An 18769-nucleotide genomic window follows, 5' to 3' on the forward strand; every position below is an offset into this window, starting at 1 on the left:
AGAATCAAAGAGAAATTTTATAGCTGAAAAAAATACAAAGCTCAAAATGAAATCTCAGCAGAATAGAGAAAACAGGAAAAAGAATCAACGAATTGGAAGGCTGAACAATAGAAATTACCCAGATTGAACATAAGAGAGAATAGACTGAAAAAAAAAAAACCTGAAAAGCGCCTTGGAGATCTATGGGATCATAACAGAAGATCTAACATTAATGTCATTGGTGTCTCCAAAGGAAAGGAGCAAAAGGCTAGGGCTGAAAAAATACTTGGAAAATTTAATGGTCAGAAACTTCCCAAATTTGGTAAGAGACAGAAACTTGCATATTCAAGAAGCTGGTTGAACCCCTCACAGGATAAACACTAAGACATACATACCACAAATATATATTGAATTTTGTTAAATGCCTTCTCTGAATTCATTGATATGATCATGTAATTTTTCTTTTGTCTGTTAATTTGGTGGATTACACTGAACATTGATTTTTTTTAATATTGGACTAACTTTAAGGGGCACCTGGGCAGCTCAGTCAGTTAAAATATTGGACTAACCTTGTATATCCTTGGGATAAACCACACTTGGTCTTGACTTCTAATTCTTTTAATATACTGCTGAATTCTATTTGCTGATTTTTTACTGAGGTTTTTGCATGTATATTCATGAGGAAAATCAAGAATCTTGAAACATCTTTTTTAGATATAGGCACAATTGTTATAAAATGTATGTGGAAAAAACAAGTAGCCAGATATAACTAAAACAATTTTGGAAAGAGATGAGTAAGATAATCAGGCTAGCCAATTTTGCAACATACATAGCTAAAGTAAAGAAGTAAAGTTGTGTGGCTATTGCTGTGGGACGGGCACATAGCAGTGGAGCACAATAGGGAGTCGAGAAATAGACTCACACACATCTGCCGAGCTGATTTTTGACAGTGTTGCAAAAGGAACTAAAAAAAAAGTCAGCCTTTTCAACTAAGGGTGCTGGAGCAAATATACATGCATAGGCAAATAAATAAACCTTGACCTACGTCTTATGTCTGCTATGAAAATTAACTCCAAGTAGATCACAGACTTAAATGTAACATATAAAATTATAAAACATTTAGAAAATCTTTGGGAGGTTAGTCAAAGCGTTCTCAGATGACACCAAAAGGACTATTAATGAAAGAAAAATTGAAATGTAGGTCTTTGAAAGCTCCTGATAAGATGATGAAAAATAAGCTACAGACAGGGAGAAAATATTTACAAAATGCATACCTGACAAAGAAAGAAATCTCAAACGTCAACTGTTTTCAGTTGGAAAATGGACTAAATACATTTCACTAAAGAAGATCTACAACTAGCAAGTAAGTACATGAAAAGATATTCAATTATTAATCATTAGGGAAATGCAAATTAAAACTATAATGAGATATTGCTATATACCTATCAGAATTGGTGAAAATAAAAAAAAAATAGCAACAACACCAAATGCTGATGAGGATGTGGAAAAACTGGATTACTCCCACATGGCAATGTAAATTGGTACAGCTACTCTGGAAAATAGTTTTAGTTCTTTAAAAACTAACCATGTGTGGGAAAGAGCACTGGGTGTTATATGGAAATCAACTTGGTAATAAACTATTATAAATAAATAACATAAAAAATTTTTAAAAAACTAAACTTATAATTACCATATAACCTGTCAATCATTCCTAGGCATTTATCCCACTAATCCAGGAATGTTTATAGCTAGCATCTTTATTAATAAACACCCCAAACTGGGAATAACCCAGATGCCCTTCAATGAGTGAAGAGGCAGGCGTATCCATACAACTATGGACTACTACTCTGCAATAAAAAGGAACCAGCTACTGATACACAGAACAACCTGAATGAATCTCCAGAGAATTTTGCTGAGTTTCAGAAGCCAGTTCCCAAAGGTTACACATTGAATGATTCTATTTATATGACATTCTTGCAATGGCAAAATAATAGGAATGGAAAACGGGTTAGTGGTTGCCAAGGGTTAAGGAATACATGGAAGCAGGTGAAAAGTGGGTGGGGCTAAGCAGCATGATGAAAGATCCTATGGTGGCATAAATATGCTGTAGCACAACTGTACCAATGTCAATGTCCTGGTTGTGATGCTGTATTACAAGTTTGCAAGATGTTACCATTAGGGAAACTGGCTGAAGGGTACCCAGGACCTCTATTTTTCTTACAGTTGCATGTGAATCTATCATGAGCTCAACATAAAACTGTTTAATTAAAAGCAAGTACTATGTGAACATCAAAACAGAAAAGGAAATGAAGGGATTATGGGTAGTATTCCGTTTGATTGCACGGTTTGAGAAGTTGTACTGTGGCCAATATAATTAATTGTAATCGATTAAAAATAAAATTTAAAAATTTCTTCCTAAAATTTTTATTTTGTTCCAGACAGTAACACATTTACATAATTCCACTTCCCTGTGCTTTTGCACCAATTCAACTATGTGATCTTCACATAAATAAGAAAGACAATGACCTATTTCCTTTCCAAAACCTCAAAATAATATTCTGAAAATGGCCAATGTTCTTCATGTCCACCAAACAAGTAATTGAATTACCATTGTTAATAAAACCTGGCCTTCCTCTCTTTTATATTCTTTGTTAAGAGTTACAATTTTATACTTAAAAATGCAATTTATTTGCTAGTAACTCCCACTGGCTTGTAAACCCCAAGAGGGCATGGCCCATGTTTGTCTTACTGACTTTGACACCTTGATGTCTGTCTGTGAGTCTGACAGATAATATGTCTACAATACATACTTAATGGGTTAAAAAATAAATTAATGGATGACTCTTTCTGCCTCCGCCCACTTTATCAATTCCACTTTTCTAGCGACACAGAGCTTCATGGACTCATCTTTCTATCTAGAGAATTCTTTGGACAGTAGGGAATGATGAGGGGGTATGGTTAGAGAAATGTGGATTCACCTTTCTCATTTTGTTTTATTTCATAAGTGTAAAGGGTGCCCAGCTCTCCCTGGAGTAAGAGCTGCTGCCACTGCCTCCTCTTCCTGCTAGAAGTTATTTAAAAAATTGAAACAAAGGGAAAAAACATTATTTCAGTTGGAAATAATGCAATTGTGCAAAATAACTTTGTGCCCTAGTTCATGTAATTTAGATTTGGTTAGAGACTTCCTTTTCTTTGAGGCTACAAGGCCGTTAGTCTGGTTTTCCTTACGACTTCTTCAGTCAAAAGGTCAGCCTAACAAATCACAGGGAAAGTAATTGATCTTCTACAACAGTACCTGCATTTGAATGTTTTGTGATCCCAAACAAGTCACACATTCTGTTTTCTCACTTGATATGACCTTAGCATTTTAAATTGCTATTCGGTCAGTATATAAGATCCTCTAGCTGTGACCAGACCAGCTTTGTGGAAATGTATTTCTTCCTTAAAAAAATGTAGTAGAAAATACTAAATAATTTTCAAATATAGAAATCAAGAAGAGAATACGTGTTTTAATGGGCAGTCTTGACCTACATAGAAAAAATGATACATTTCCAAACTTTATGCAGAACAGAGGGCAGTGCGGAGAGCTACTTATTTTCATTTGTAGGAACACCAATTATTTTACAGAGAGGTCATTGAACTATCTGTAATATGTTAATTATGTTAGACATTCACTGCTAATGTACAAACTTCACTTTTTTCAAAACAAGGAGGGTGGGAGCAAATAAGAGGGAGAAGCAATAGCAATTTAGTTTTGAATGTCGAAATTGCATTTAACATTTTTGTGTTTATTTAATTTTGAGAGAAACAGAGCAAGAGTGGGGGAGAAGCAGAAAGAGGGGGAGATATGGAATCTGAAGCAAGCTCCAGGCTCTGAGCTTGTCAGCACAGAGCCCAATGCAGCGCTTGAACACACGGACTGCAAGATCACGACCCAAGCCAAAGTTGGCTGCTTAACCAACTTACCCAGGCACCCCTAGAAATTGCATTTCTTACGCAACTATCTTGATTATTGGTGTCTCCTCTAATCTTTCCACTGTCCCTGCTTCCAAAAGCCCATTTTCATACTTCTGATCTCAACCTTGATCACCTGTCCTAACTTACCTCATAATGAACTAGAGGATAAGATTTTTTTTTTTTGAAGGGAAACAATACATTTAGGTTCTTAGAATTCATGACTGGATCACAAACTGTCTTTACAGATTACGTCAGAAAAAAACCCCCAAGTAACGGGAGCAATATTTCAAAGTCAAAGTGTTTTTGCTTTCAACAGTATGCTCAAATTATCACTGAACAAAATCACTGAACAAATTGCCATTGCATCTTTAGGTTTCTTTTTTTTTTTTTTTTTTTTTTTTGCTTAACAAAAATAGAAACCCATCGAAACAGACTTTCCTCCAAATAAACAGTATTGGAAAAAGATTAAAGTGCCTAAGTCTTTAGATGGTGATTTTTATGCCTTTTCAATTTGTTTTGTGTAACTGAATTACTTACAGGTTTCCACATCCATCCTTGTATGTGGGTTCTTCATAAAACAGACTGTGTTATCATAAACAACATGTCTGCATTATAAGTATCTCATTTTTTTGTTCATTTCTAAATAAACTTGTTTTAAACTGAAAGTCATTTTCTTATAAATATTTCTTACTTCTTACCTTTACCACCTTTAATTATAGCAAGCTGTTCATATTCAAATTGCCAACATTTTTCAAGCTTAAATTTGTTTCCTTTTATTTCATTTTTATGACCAATATAATAAGATTAGCATTTAAAATTGTGCCAAGTGAATATCGAATCAGACCTTTCTAAACAGGCAACTGGTCAGAATAAATATTTCCTGGATATTAGTTCTTAGTAGGGTTTCTAAATGTGTTTCTGGAAACAAAATTATACTGAGAAAATATCACCACTTATAAAAATACAATCCAGATTCAGTTTAAGCCTGCCTTCGATGTTCAAATTACCATATCTGATTTCCATGAAAAATGCAGATGTATTTCAGCTATGTTTTATGTAATCTAGTGGGCTGCATCTGAAGGGAAGTTGTAAATTAAGGGATTTGAAATGACATCTAATCTGCTACATTTTAGAGAACATGAACGAGAGCGGAGTTTATTATTATAAACTTTTTGAGAACATCCTGCCATTTTCTCCCTTAATTGGTGGAATTAGTGATAAGATATATTGTAAATATTACAGAGCAATATAAATGGCATTTGGAGAAAAACCGGCACTAGGCTTCTTTCTTTTCCACCCCACCCCATCTTTTTTTCTGTAACCCCTCTGCTGCAATGATTGACTCAAACCCTGGGGAACACTGTTTCCCTGAAGCGTCCTGTTGCTGACTAGACAAGGACGGGGTCACGTCACAGAACCATCATCCCCACAGCCTGTAACTGGCCTTAAGGAAAAAACACACACATTTAACTAAACTAAACAACACACATTAAATTAACACATTTAATAAAAAAAATACACATATTATTTGACTCTAGTGCTTGCTGGAAGCAGCCACTGTAATTAAAGAGGAAAAGGTAACATGGAGATTAAAAGACGCAGGAGAAAATAGAGAAAGGCCTGCTGAGTACATGGGCCCAGGTCTAGATTTACATATAGGTATGGACTTCATTCATTCATTCATTCATTCAAAAGCTATTTGTGCAGGGCTCACTGTGTACCAGCTGGATGATAAACCATGAGGAGAGAAGAGGGGCGCCTGGGTGACTCAGTTGGTTAAGCATCGAACACTTGATTTCGGCTCAGGGCATGATCTCAAAATTTGTGAGTTCAAGCCTGGTGGCAGGCTCTGTGCTTACAGGGCAGAGCCCGCTTGAGATTCTTTCTCTGCTTCTCTCTGCCCCTCTCTCTCCCTCCTTTCCTCTCCCTCTCTCAAAATAAATAAATAAGCTTTAAAAAAAAAAACATAAAGGAGAGAATAAAGGAAGTAAATAATCATACAAAGAAGAGTAAATCAATGACTCTAAAAAGAAAAAAAGAGAAACAAAGGATTTGATTAAGGAACTTGGTGAAGCTTCCCAAGGACATGTCATAAGATCATATCATTTGATCTAAAATCTGAAGGAGGGTAATACTGGTATATAGGAGAAGAAAAATCTTTTCTAGGAGTGCGCTCAGCAGAGCAAAGTCCTACGTCCCACAGAAGGATGGTGGGTGAAGAGAAATTGAAAAGACAAAGTGTCCAGTATGGTGAAAGCACAGAAGTACAGCATGAAAGAGGCTGGAGACATGGACAGAGCAGGACAATATACAACTCACAGAGCCTCATGTTAATGACCTGTGGAGGGTTTCTAATTCCAATGACCAATGTATTACCTCTCTTCAACATGTGGGTTTCACTGGGCTTGAAGTCCTTTCACTGGAAGATAAAGCATACTGATCAAAAGCTGGTTGCCCACACTGCTAATCAGGAATTTTGGCAGGAATTTGGATGGCAGAACAGCTATGCAAACACAGTTTCCAAAAAATCAACTTTGCATTCTACATCCTGGTGTGTGGTCTTGCCTTTGGGACATAAGATGGTGAACAAAACAGAATATCTGAAACAAGCCCTCGAGAGAAGTGATAATACAGGAATGACCGGTTGTTTTTTATTCTCTTTAATATTCTTAGGAAAGTTACACAGAGATAGAGTGCAGACCACAATAACAAATAATTTCCTAACAGTGCGATCCAAAGACTGTGGACTTTTAAGAAGAAAGACTGTTCTTGTGCCTAAGATGTCCATGTATAGATTTGACAAACGGGTTAAATGTTTGCAGCATATATGGTGGATATTTAAATACACAGTAGCCAGTATGTTTGCCATTCTTGATATTATTATTTGTTTTAAGCAGAACATTAATTGTGCAGCTAATCATTGCATGAACTTAAGATGAACTGAATGCTTCAACCAGAGCCCTCTTGGGATGAGGTGTTATCCCTTCATGGAACAGTGTACAACTTTTAGATGCCTCATTCACCCAGTCCCAGTGCTATGTTGTCTTTTAGCTTTGGTGCTCCGGTTACACTTTCTCTTCCACTTGATAGGACAGCCACATTTGCCACAGGCCCGCTTCTGAAGGTGGTGGGCCTTAGAGTCACAGCAACAGCACAACTTGTGCATCTTATTGTGACTCTTTCCAAATGATGATGTCCCCTTTGTCATCCCGTTTCTGTGGCTGAGACCGAAGAGGCGAAAAGAGCAGGCATCCATTCCTGATATTCTTTATTATGCTGTGAATATTCTCCATTTAATGGGCAACATTTGTTGCCTCAATGGGTACAAAACAGTAGGCAAGGGACCCCCAATTGTCAAAAACCAAAACAAAGATGCTTGAAGGACTCAGACCATAAAAATTTCATCCTAAACAAAATTTGGAGAATATTTGGGAATGCATATGAAGAGTCAGGCTACAGTGCCCCATATAAAAATTCTTTAGATTCTTGTGGAGGAGAAAAGTGAATTTAATATAAAATAATAAAGCTGGAAGCTAAAATTTCTGAAAATTATCTATGTTCTGACCATTTCAGGTACCTGATTCCTATCTGTAACCTCGTCCAAACAACTTAAACCCTGATAAGGAAGAGGAGATCAAGAGGAGTGTAGCCCTCTGACGTCAACCTCCAGCCCACATCCAGTTCTTGAGTAGCATCCAGGAAGATATACTTTTCCCAGTGTCCTAAGGAGCAGTAGAGAAAACAAGTTTCCATGGGCAAAAGTGGGATGAAAGTGATATATTTATTGCTCCTAGGAAGCACTTGGATGCGGCATGGAAATGTGAAGATGCCTTTCTACAGGGACAAAAAGACATAGTTGTGACCTGAGTGAACCAACAGTTGAAGACCAGAGGGACAAGGCCAACAGCATGCACTGTTTGCTTGTATTAATTAGTTACTATAGACATCCATTTTGATTGTTTGTGCCTGTGCCATTTTGATTTTTAGATATTTTTCAGATATTTTGATGATTATCCCTGATCACTACAAAAGTGAACTTGATATGTGACAAACCACACCAGACTTCATCCTTTTATACATTGGCCCTCCATACGTTTTCTAGACAGGTGAAAAGAGAGGACTGAAAAGAGCTCATAAATTGAGATTACATTTCTACTACCAGAAGAATGGCAATCTCTAATGGAATTCAAGTTCAGTTATAGAAAAATGAGGTTACACCCCCTATACACCTGAAAGTGTAGGCTAAGAGTCCTATATATGTTCACACAATTTATACACACATGTACGCATACACACTCCCTAGAGTTTGTAGCAACACGTAGTAGTGGCCCTCTATGCAGATTAACTTTTTTTTCCATAATATTTTATTTTCAAATTGTTTTCCATACAACACCCAGTGCTCTTCCCCATAAGTGCCCTCCTCCATCACCACCACCTCTTTTCCCCCCTCCCCCTTCCCCTTCAACTCTCAGTTCATTTTCAGCATTCAGTAGTCTCTCAAGTTTTGCATCCCTCTCTCTCCCCAACTCTCTCTCCCTCCTCCGCTCCCCCTGGTTCTCCATTAGGTCTCTCCTGTTTTCCTGTTAGACCTATGAGTGCAAACATATGGTTTCTGTCCCTCTCTATGAAGATTCACTTTTTGTGACATCTGTCCATATGAGAAAGGAATACTAAGTCAGAACTTTCACATCTGAAACAAAAATCTCTTGAGGTGCCTGCGTGGCTCAGTTGGTTGAGCATCCAACTTCAGTTCTGGTCATGATCTCAAAGTCCATGAGTTCAAGCCCCACATCGGGCTCACTGCTGTCAGCCCAGAGCCTTCTTCAGATCCTCTGTCCCTTACTCTCTGCCCCTCCCCTGCTTGTGGTCCCCCAAAATAATTATTTTAAAACATCTCTTCCCCTTGGGAGAGAAAAAATTACTTAACTGGAAACAAAATAAATTCAAAATATAAATATATAGAAGTGACAACAAAAACACAGAGGCCAATAAACTTAAGAATTCTCCTGGTAAATATCATCTAGGTGTCAGGATTCAGCAAGGATGTTGTTGATTTTATACAAAGTTTCCACCGAGTCACAGCCCAATTCTCACAGGCATCTCAAGCCTGATGAACTGCTCACTGGAGCAGAACAGCCTAAATGCACTCCTTGTACAAATCAGCTGTAGTCACTTGAAGTCACTGCACATTGGCAAGTTGTTCCCTGCCTCAGGGCCTGGCTGTTTCAACTAAAACACATCACCAAAGCGGGTACACACACATCTCTGTCCACACCTGGTTGGTCCCTGATGCATATTTCCACTGTACTTAATATTTATTCTCTTACAGTTAAGCGCTAGGGAAAGAAGTATGAGAATAAGCTGTAAAAGTTAAAATAGGAGGATTTTTGGCAAGATCGGTATTTCAGGAGTACAGGAGTATTTCAGCATGTTCAGAGGGCCACAGCAAGTTGCATTCATCAGTCTTGCTAATTTCAAATTTGTTATTTACTTTATCCTTTTGAGGCCACATAGTAGGAGGCAGGGCAAAGAATAAAACTGAAGTCTTTTGACTTCAGATCAAGGTAACTTCTACTGCATCATATTGCCTTTAATCATGCTGTGGCATGTGGGATGAGGGAGCGATTTGGGGAAGCCAAATAAAATGGAACCCTCACTCTACTTGGTACTAAGTTTTTCACCAAATGAACTGAGAATACAAGAACAGTAGGTAACTTAGAAGATGGCAGAACCATAAACCTACAAATAACTAAATGGACAGAGAAGAACAATTCTAATTACAGGGATTAGTGTCCAAAGAAAGGCAGGAACTTGAAAAAATTGTTATAACTATTATTCCACGTTTATATGAAAGTATCGTTCTTATGCTTGGTTTCCCTTTCCTCAGCATTCCTCCTTCATACAGATGCATTTTAAAATTCAGCTCAATTCTGACGTTATATAGCTAGAGACAGCATCAGATTCCACAGGCTTTCTCTTACAAGTCCACCCCGCCCCCATCTATATCCCAGTTGCAAGCCGCCCCAGCCTGCTACCTGACTGACTACAGGTGGGAGATTTTAACAACTCCTTAGGTTCAATTAATTTTCTAGAGCAACTTACAGAACTCAGGGAAACACTTACTTACATTTACCAGTTTCAACAGCCAAATGAAGAGAGATACACAGGGCAAGCGTTCAAACAAAGGAGCTCTGTCCTTGTGGAGCTTGGAGCCCAGGTTGGTGGCATGTGGGAGAATTATGGTTCCCCAAGCAGGAAGCTCTCTGTAAAAGGGCCAAACATTGTCCTCTGGGTTTTTTTTTTATGGGGGCTTCCTTAAATAGTCATGATTGACTAAGTCTCTAGTCATTGGCTGATTCAATCTCCAGCCCCGCCTCTCCCTGGGATGTGCGTGGGAGGAGGGACTGAAATCATATGGTTTAATCATATGGTTAATGCTCCTGGAACTCAGCCCCCCCCTTCTGTGGGATCTAAAAGCTGCCTTTATTAATAGCAAGGCACCCATTTCACCTCTGTGGCTCTGAAGCATTTTCAGGAACTGTGACTGAAGACCAACTATATCTGAGAAATCTATCTGCGTCATCTGAATGGCTAATTATTTATTTTTTATAAATCATTCCATTACAAATCATAATAGTCTTCACATAGCTTCTATGTTGATCAAATAGATGATAAGTATAGAGGTTCTTTTGTAATAGGAATGTCCTATACAAATGCTATTACTTGTTGTTGCAGAATTACATTGAATTGAATCAAGTCCCTTTCAAGGAATTAATTTTCCCTTGGTGGAGAGGAGAAGTATTGAGACCTGTGTGTGCCCCTTCTATGGCCCCTTGATGGTCACCAGATGACTTGTGAAAGGGGTGATGTATCTGTATCTACATCTACAAGTATATAGGTGTCAACATATCTCTATATCTACATGGAACCTAGCATTTCTCTGACCTATTCTGACAGTCACTTGAAAGATTTCCATGCAGGGAAAAGGTCAGGATAATAAACACCTTGTCAATTTGTTAACGAGTTGTTAATACTTTTTTTTTTTACTATAAAAGCCTTTATCCCCAGGGGGACCCAATTTAATGAATTAGGCTATATTCGAAAGAGACTTCTTTTTGCCCAGGTTGCAGGGAGGTAGGTTTAGCACCTAGAAGTGGCTGTAAACTCGAATGCCCAGAAAGGCTAGGCAGATGGTTTTGATTAGTGAAACCCTCTGCACATATTAACAGAGTGGTGAAAACCAGGACAAAGCAAAAAGTGCGTTTCTTGTCTGGAGGGGACAGTTGCTATTCACCAGCAGCTGACCGAATGCTGCCCACCGTCTCCGCAGTCTTCCAACCTTTCAAGAGAAGATAAAAATCCAGATTTTTATCATTTTTTTTCAATTTTAAAAATATACCATGAATACCGTAAATCATTCAATCTAGCCCATGAACTTCTTTGGAATTCATGGCCTACAACCGATACAGGCAGAGCTACTTTCTTGTCCATTTTTTGTGAGGTCTTGATTAAATCTTAGTTCTTTGTGTTTCAAGCCCCCAGTGGTGAAGCAAGGCCCGTGAAGGAGTCAGCATGCAGGCTGTCCGTCACCTGAATCAACCAGCCTTGGCTGCCCATTGGAATCGACTGGAGAGCTTTAAAAATACTGAAGGCTGTGTCCCCATCCCAGAGATTCTAATTCACCTGGCCTTGGTTGCAGCCTAGGCGTGGGAATTTTAAACAGCTTCCCAGGAGATTCTAATTTGCAGCCCGGTTGTGGTCACCAAAGTGACGCAAGGAAATTGGTGGTTTGCCCAAAGCCTAGAGCAGTGGGTCTGGTAACCCACTGGGAGTATATTCTTCCGCCAGCAGAGGGAAAGTGCTGGTGTCTTACGGGGATCAGATCTGCAATGAGAATGGTCCTAAGCACTTCTGAATTAAAATCCTAAATAGAAAAGAATTTCTACAGCGTTTTTAGACTATATTTAAACTTTTCTTATTTTTCAGACAGTGCTTAAAGTTTGCATAGATCCTGCAAGTTTTTGTTTCCATAATACTAAATAAAAGGTGTTTGACCTTACTTTGTCATACACTTAGCTCTCTAAAGGACATGCAGTTGAACACGGCTACATGCGTGTATGAAGTAAGGCCTAGGACTTCTGCAACTTCAGTGATATGTTATTCTTGTCTATCCAGCTTTTCTTCCCTTCTGCAAATAGAACTCCTGTCTGCTAAAGGGAACCCATTTTTAAAATTCCAATACAGTTAACATACAGTGTTGTATTAGTTACAGGTGTACTATATACTGATTCAGCAATTTCATACACTACTCAGTACTCACTATAAGTATACTCTTAATTCCCTTCACCTATTCACCCATCTCCTCCCTGCTTCCCCTCTGGTAACCGTCTGTTTGTTCTCTATAGGGAAGAATCTATTTCTTGGTTTGTCTCTCTCCCCCTCTCTCTCTTTACTTTGTTCATTTATTTTTTTCTTAAATTCCACATGAGTGAAATCACATGGTATCTGTCTTTCTCCAACTGGCTTATTTTGCTTAGCATTATACCTTCTAGATTCATCCATATAATTACAAATGGCAAGTTTTCACTTTCTTATGGATAAATAATGTTTTATTATATATATGCATATATATGTATTATATGTATATACATATATATATGTGCCACATTTTCTTTATTCATTCATCTATTGATGGACACTTGGGCTGCTTCCATAATTTGGCTGTTGTAAACAATGATGCAATAAACATAGGGGTGTGTATATCCCTTCGAATTAGTGTTTTCATATTCTCTGGGTAAATATCCAGTCAACAGACACATGAAAAGATGTTCAATTATCACTCATCATCTGGGAATTGCAAATTAAAACCACAATGAGATATCACCTTACACCTGTCAGAATGGCTAAAATAAAAAACTCAAGAAATGACAAGTGTTGGCGAGGATGTGGAGAAAAAGAAATAGTTGTGCCCTATTGGTGGGAATGCAAACTGGTGTTGCCACTGTGGAAGGCCATATGGAGGTTCTTCAAAAAATTAAAAATAGAACTACCCTACAATCCAGTAATCACACTGTAGGGAACCCTTTCTTAAGACTCAGATGAGACTGGTGACAAGCCCCCCACCTTCCCCCCTGCCTGCCTTTTAATATACACCAATTCAAAAATAGTTAGCCAAGCCCTCCATCCACCTGGCCACAGTGACTGATTCAGGAAATGACCCAAGAAGGAAACTTAATCTTCCCTCAGATTTGATATATGGGTGCAATGGGGAGGGGGGAGGAAGAGAGGGTGGGAGAGACAGAGAAAGACCCTCTTTCTCTGAAATGGAGAATTGTAAAAATAATTTAGCAGAGATTAATTTGTGGCCATCTATCCCAGCCTCAGGGAATGTATAGGGAATGTACAGAGACAAGCAGAGATAAGAGATCCAGAGAGCTGATAACATCCTTGGAGCCCTGTATTTAGCTGTCTGCATGTTTATGTAAAGAGTAGATTCCTTTTTCAGCATAAGCTATTCTGAGCTAGGTTTCTGCTATTTACTACATTGGTACCAACACACATCCTCTATTCCAAACTGGTCCAAGCAGAGTCATCAATTTACTCCAAACCATGATACACACAGCTGCTAAAATGGGACTTGGTTTAGAAGACAGGAAGATAAGCTTTACTTTCCACACCAGATTAAAATTTTATCAGAAGGGAATACTCCAAGTGGAAAAATAGTGTGCACACCCATCAGACAAGACAGTAAATCTGGAGGGATCCAAGTTCTGATCAGGCCCAGCTTTGGCTGATAGACGGGGCCTGGGAGAGTTGCCGGGAGAGCATTAATGGAGGAGGATAAATGCACAATATGCTGTTGGTACAGCCCCTATTTGTCATGGTTAATTCTCCTCCAAACTGACCTATAAATTCATTGTAATTCTAATGGAAAATCCAAGCAGTGATTTTGCAGAAATTGACAAGCTGTTTTTACATTTCATATGGGAATGCCAGGCGTCAAGAATAGCGGACACAACTGCAAAGAAGGCAGATACCAGGTGTCAAGACTACTGCAATGCTGTAGTAATGAAGGGAATATGGGAACAACGCAGAGACAAACAGGGCAACGAGACACAACAGAGCATCTATTCCTTTTTAACTTTTTAAACTAATTTTAAATGTACAGAAAAGTTGCAAAAATAATTCTTTTGTATCTGTATCCCACTTCCCCTAATATTGCCATCTTATAAGTGAGCTTTGAAAGAAAATTTAAATTTGACATATGGAATTGTTTCTAAGTTTTGTTTTAATTTGTGGTGGGCTTTTTTTCCCTGTTAGCTGTGACTTTGAAAACTCTTTGTGTGTGTGTGTTTGTTAATCAGTAATTAGTTGTACTTGAGCCTTTGCAAATTTTCTATCCTGATGACTTCCCCATCTTTGGAATCCTACTGTGTTTTTCTTGTAAATTTGTCTGAACTTTTATATTTTAGCGTGTTAGTCCTTTGGCACAGTTGTGCGAAAAAATTCAACTTATTGTTTGCCTTTAAGTTTTGGTCCAATAGTTTAAGGATTTTTTGTTTTTATAATATTTTTAGATTTTTAACTATTTAAAGATCTATTCATATTTTGAGAACCATTTTGCTCTCATTCTACTCTTTGAGAATGTATTTTGAATTATGAAAAGAGCAGAAACCATTTGTAGTCAAGTCAAGTAACCAAAGTACAGATAAACAAATATCATTTAGGCTAAAAAAAAAATGGACAAACCAAAGAACAAAACCATTAGCCAGCTGTGATGATAATATGATGATAACATTATGATTTTCTTGTGTGATCAAGAAACTGCTTAAAAGCCAATTTCAAAAGCATTTTTAAAATGGCAACATCAGGGGTATTATATGAGTTCCTGTGGAAACTAATTTGAAGGATAATAAAAAAATGATTTTCCCATTATGACTTTTATGACTTAATGAAGGGAAACATGGACTGAAAGAAAGACTTGCAAAGAGACTAAGAGCTCTCTTGGCTCCATTACTAGTGAAATGTATAATCATTGGCAAGTTTTGTAATTCTTCTGTTCATTCAACAAATATTTGTTGAGTGGTTGCTGTGTGCCAGGCTTTGTCTTACATGTGGGAGATACATTAATAAACTGAGCAGCCAAAAATCTTTGTCCCATGGAATTTGTGTTCTAATGGAGAGAGGCAAAGTAAGCAATAACATAGCAGGTTAGAAGATGATAGCATGATGAAATAAATTTAAGCAGAAAAGGAGCCTAGGGAGAATGGGGGTGGAAGGAAGGGACATTTGCAATGTTAAATAGGTGGTGGGGAAGACCTCACTGATAAAGTGACAATTGAGCAACAGCATCCCAGGCAGACAGAATGGCAAGAAAGGAGTCCCTGTGGAGGGCTGGTGGCTGGTGTATTTTGGAAAGAGAACAGTGACCATCATAGCTGAGAGAAGAACAGCAGCAAATGAGCTGAGAAAGATAAAGGAAGAGGAGAGAGAGAGCTTATGTAAGGATCTGAAGACCACTCCACATGGGGGTTTGGAATGACCTGATGCCCTTATGCATTAGTTGGATCCCTCTGGCTGCTCTACTGGGAGATGGCGGAGAGACAAGCATGGAGGCAGGGAGACTGGTGAGGAAGTTGTTGTAATCATCCAGGTGAGAGACAATGAAAACCTAGAGCTGGCTGGTGGTGTGGAGGGTGGTAGTTTGGTAGAGAAAGAAGTCAAGTTCTAGATATACATATATCATTTATGGTCTACTTATTTTTGAAAGAGAGAGAGAGAGCGCGAGTGAGTGCACAAGCAGAGGAGGAGTGGGGGAGAGGGGAGGGCAGAGGATCTGAAGCTGGCTCCAAGCTGACAATAGTAAACGTGATGTGGGGCTCAAACCCACAAACCACAAAATTATGACTTGAGCCGAAGTTGGATGCTCAAGCAACTGAGCCACCCAAGTGCCCTTGGATATATTTTTACTTAGTATTCTCATATATTGATCTAAATAATACATATTAAATGATGATCATAATCTCTAAATGTTATTAATGAGTTATAGTATCAATATTATATTATAGTTTTTACATTGTATTTCTTAAAATGCTCATTAAAAGTGTAAATGTTACAGAAATGTAAAGATTCTGAGCAGAAAGAATGAGCATATGTGTTGGACCAGCAACCAAGGGTGCCATCTAATTACAGGATTTTTGTCTGAAAATGGATGAGGGCTCATCGTCATGTTAAGAGCATGGGGAAAATCTTCTGTATAACTGACAGTTTGAGGGCCCATTCCCTGTGGGCACTTTAAAGATTTCACCCATTTAGAGATAATAGTTTAGATAATTATTTTCTCAGACCTCATTAGAAGGGCCAATTAAACATGACTTGAACACCCAAAGAGCGAAGTCTCTGGGATAAGAATGTAGCCTTCCTTTATGTTAGAATGGAAACTAGGCCCTAAGAGGTAACCTTTGCTCCATATATCTAAGCCTTTAAGAATCTTAAAGGTTAGAGGAACAAACATGTACTAAGTATGTAAAATGCCCGGCACTGTGCTAGGTGCTTACATGTTATCTCATGTCATGTTGTGTGGAAACTCAGACTTACTTGAGTAAATAATTTATCAAGGGTAGCACAGTGAGTGTTGGAGGCAGGATTTAAATTAGTGTGCATGCAAGCAAGTCTGTGACCTTTTTGCTTGCTGTATCTTACAAATGAAGAAGGCAGGAATCTGTGGCTCCAAGGAACCCAAAAGGTCAATGCTAGGAGAAAGAGAATAGATGGATACTGGCATTTCAGAGTGACCATAGAGAGGGGTCTCTCATAGAGGAGATGCCAACAGCTATGGTTTTCATACCTGGTCATGCATTAGAATCACCAGGGATATCAGGAATATATATATGTATTTTAAAAAGACTTTCAGGTGACTTCTAGATAGGCATCCTATCACTAGCCTACTGGTCTATACATGATGGCAAACCACTCAGAATAAGGCGTAGGGACAAGTAACTACAGGAGAAAACATAGAGCCTATGGGTAGCGACCTGAAACTCATTGGCCATGATTAAAAAACAAATCTGGGCTTCATGCAATTTGTATCAAATACAAGCAACCTTTTCCTTAAATTTTGTTTCTAACTAATAATCCTTTTGAAGTACTGAGGTGTTATTCCCCACATTATGAAGGATTTTTTGGAATCACAAAAAGAAAAATGGAGCTGGAAGGGACCTCAGAGATTGGTTCCCTCCCTGGGGAGCTGAGAAGGCTGAGACCAGAGAGGTAAATGGCTTGTTGGACGTCCCAGGAATCCACATGTGGTCTCAGTCCAGTGCTCTCTCTATCAAACAAGTCTGCCTCCCTAAATATTTTTCTCAATGTTGTCAGTCATCCTACTGATAAAACTTGGTATTCCTAGGTTTAATTTGAATGTCCAATTTTGCTTACCTACAGCTATCCCCAGAAACAAACTCTAAGTATTAAAAAAGCTATTCCCTGTCCACACAGTTTTAATGATTTTAGATTTCTTCAGCAAGCATAAGACCCTAGCTTGGTTTTAAATGTCAGAACTTTTCTGTATTTCATTTTCATATTTAATGAAATGGGGGTGGGGCATAGGCAGAGCAGGCTGGCTATCTCCAGCACTCATTTTGTGTCTTTAATGCACTAACCCTTTCTCTAGGCCTCTTTATTTGCCTCTCAGAATATATTTAGTTTTAAACAAAACAGTTTTCTCATTTAGTTCCCCATTACCTTTATGCTAACACATTTCGGAGGGGAAAATGAAGGAAGTATTTGCCCCACTTAAACCATTCTCCTGACCCCCACTACCTACCCTTGTGATCTAAATGCAGCTCTATGTCAGCAGATATTTCTCTAGGTGGAATATTCTGTGTTCCTGCCAGAAAGAGCCAAGGAGAAAGGATAGAAATCATACTAGAGCTTGTTCTTATCTTGGACCAGCTGCCACTCATCTCTTTTCTACTTTCTCTTCCTTTTTTCCTCAAGATGTTGGACCAAGGAAGCAGGGCATCTTCCTGGTGCATCTTCAGATGTCTAGAGAGATGGAATATGATTTCAGTTTCTTCTAAACTAAAGGGGGGTGTCATCTTTATAAGGTTAAGATTATCAAATATTTTAATACCTTCCATCTTTGTCTCTTTTTAAAATAGTCTTTCCTTCAAAGCATCAAAGAATCACAGATGGCTATAATTCTGATTGGACCACTGCCCTTTGGTAAATGGGAGCAACAGTCTCAGACATTAACTAAAGTTGTTAAGGTTTTTCACACATTAGGCTCTACCTGTCATAAAATCCCTTACTTGAAATTTTACTGTAAAACCATCAGGGAGAAACAAACAGAATTCTAATTAAATACAAAAAAAAAAAAAAACCCATATCTGCACAATTAAAAAAAAAAATGTGGAGCCATAGGCTGGCGGAAGAAGAAATTTACTCTAAAATATCCAGTTCATCAAAATAACATGACTTCATATGTAGTTTCGGACTATTTCCTGGACCAGGCTCATGACACTAAGCTGCAGAGGAAAGCATGGAGGACGTACATGACTTTGGAGAGACTGACCTTGAGAGATGGAGACTTGAAGAAAAGGAAATGGTTCTATTCTTTTGACATTTCTTCTTTTTTCCTATCTCACCAAACCATGAATTAACCTAAATTCCTTTGTACCTGAATTTCAGGATTTCCCCCTTCTTAGCACAGCCCTCAGCAAAACTAGAAAGTAAATACTACTTATTTTATCATCTATTTTCTTATGATAAGCAAATATTATCTTTACATTCTCTGTACCCAGTAACCCTTTTCCCTAAGAAGCTGACAAAGGTG

Source organism: Suricata suricatta, chromosome 5 (assembly GCF_006229205.1).
Source record: "Suricata suricatta isolate VVHF042 chromosome 5, meerkat_22Aug2017_6uvM2_HiC, whole genome shotgun sequence".
Taxonomy (NCBI): domain Eukaryota; kingdom Metazoa; phylum Chordata; class Mammalia; order Carnivora; family Herpestidae; genus Suricata; species Suricata suricatta.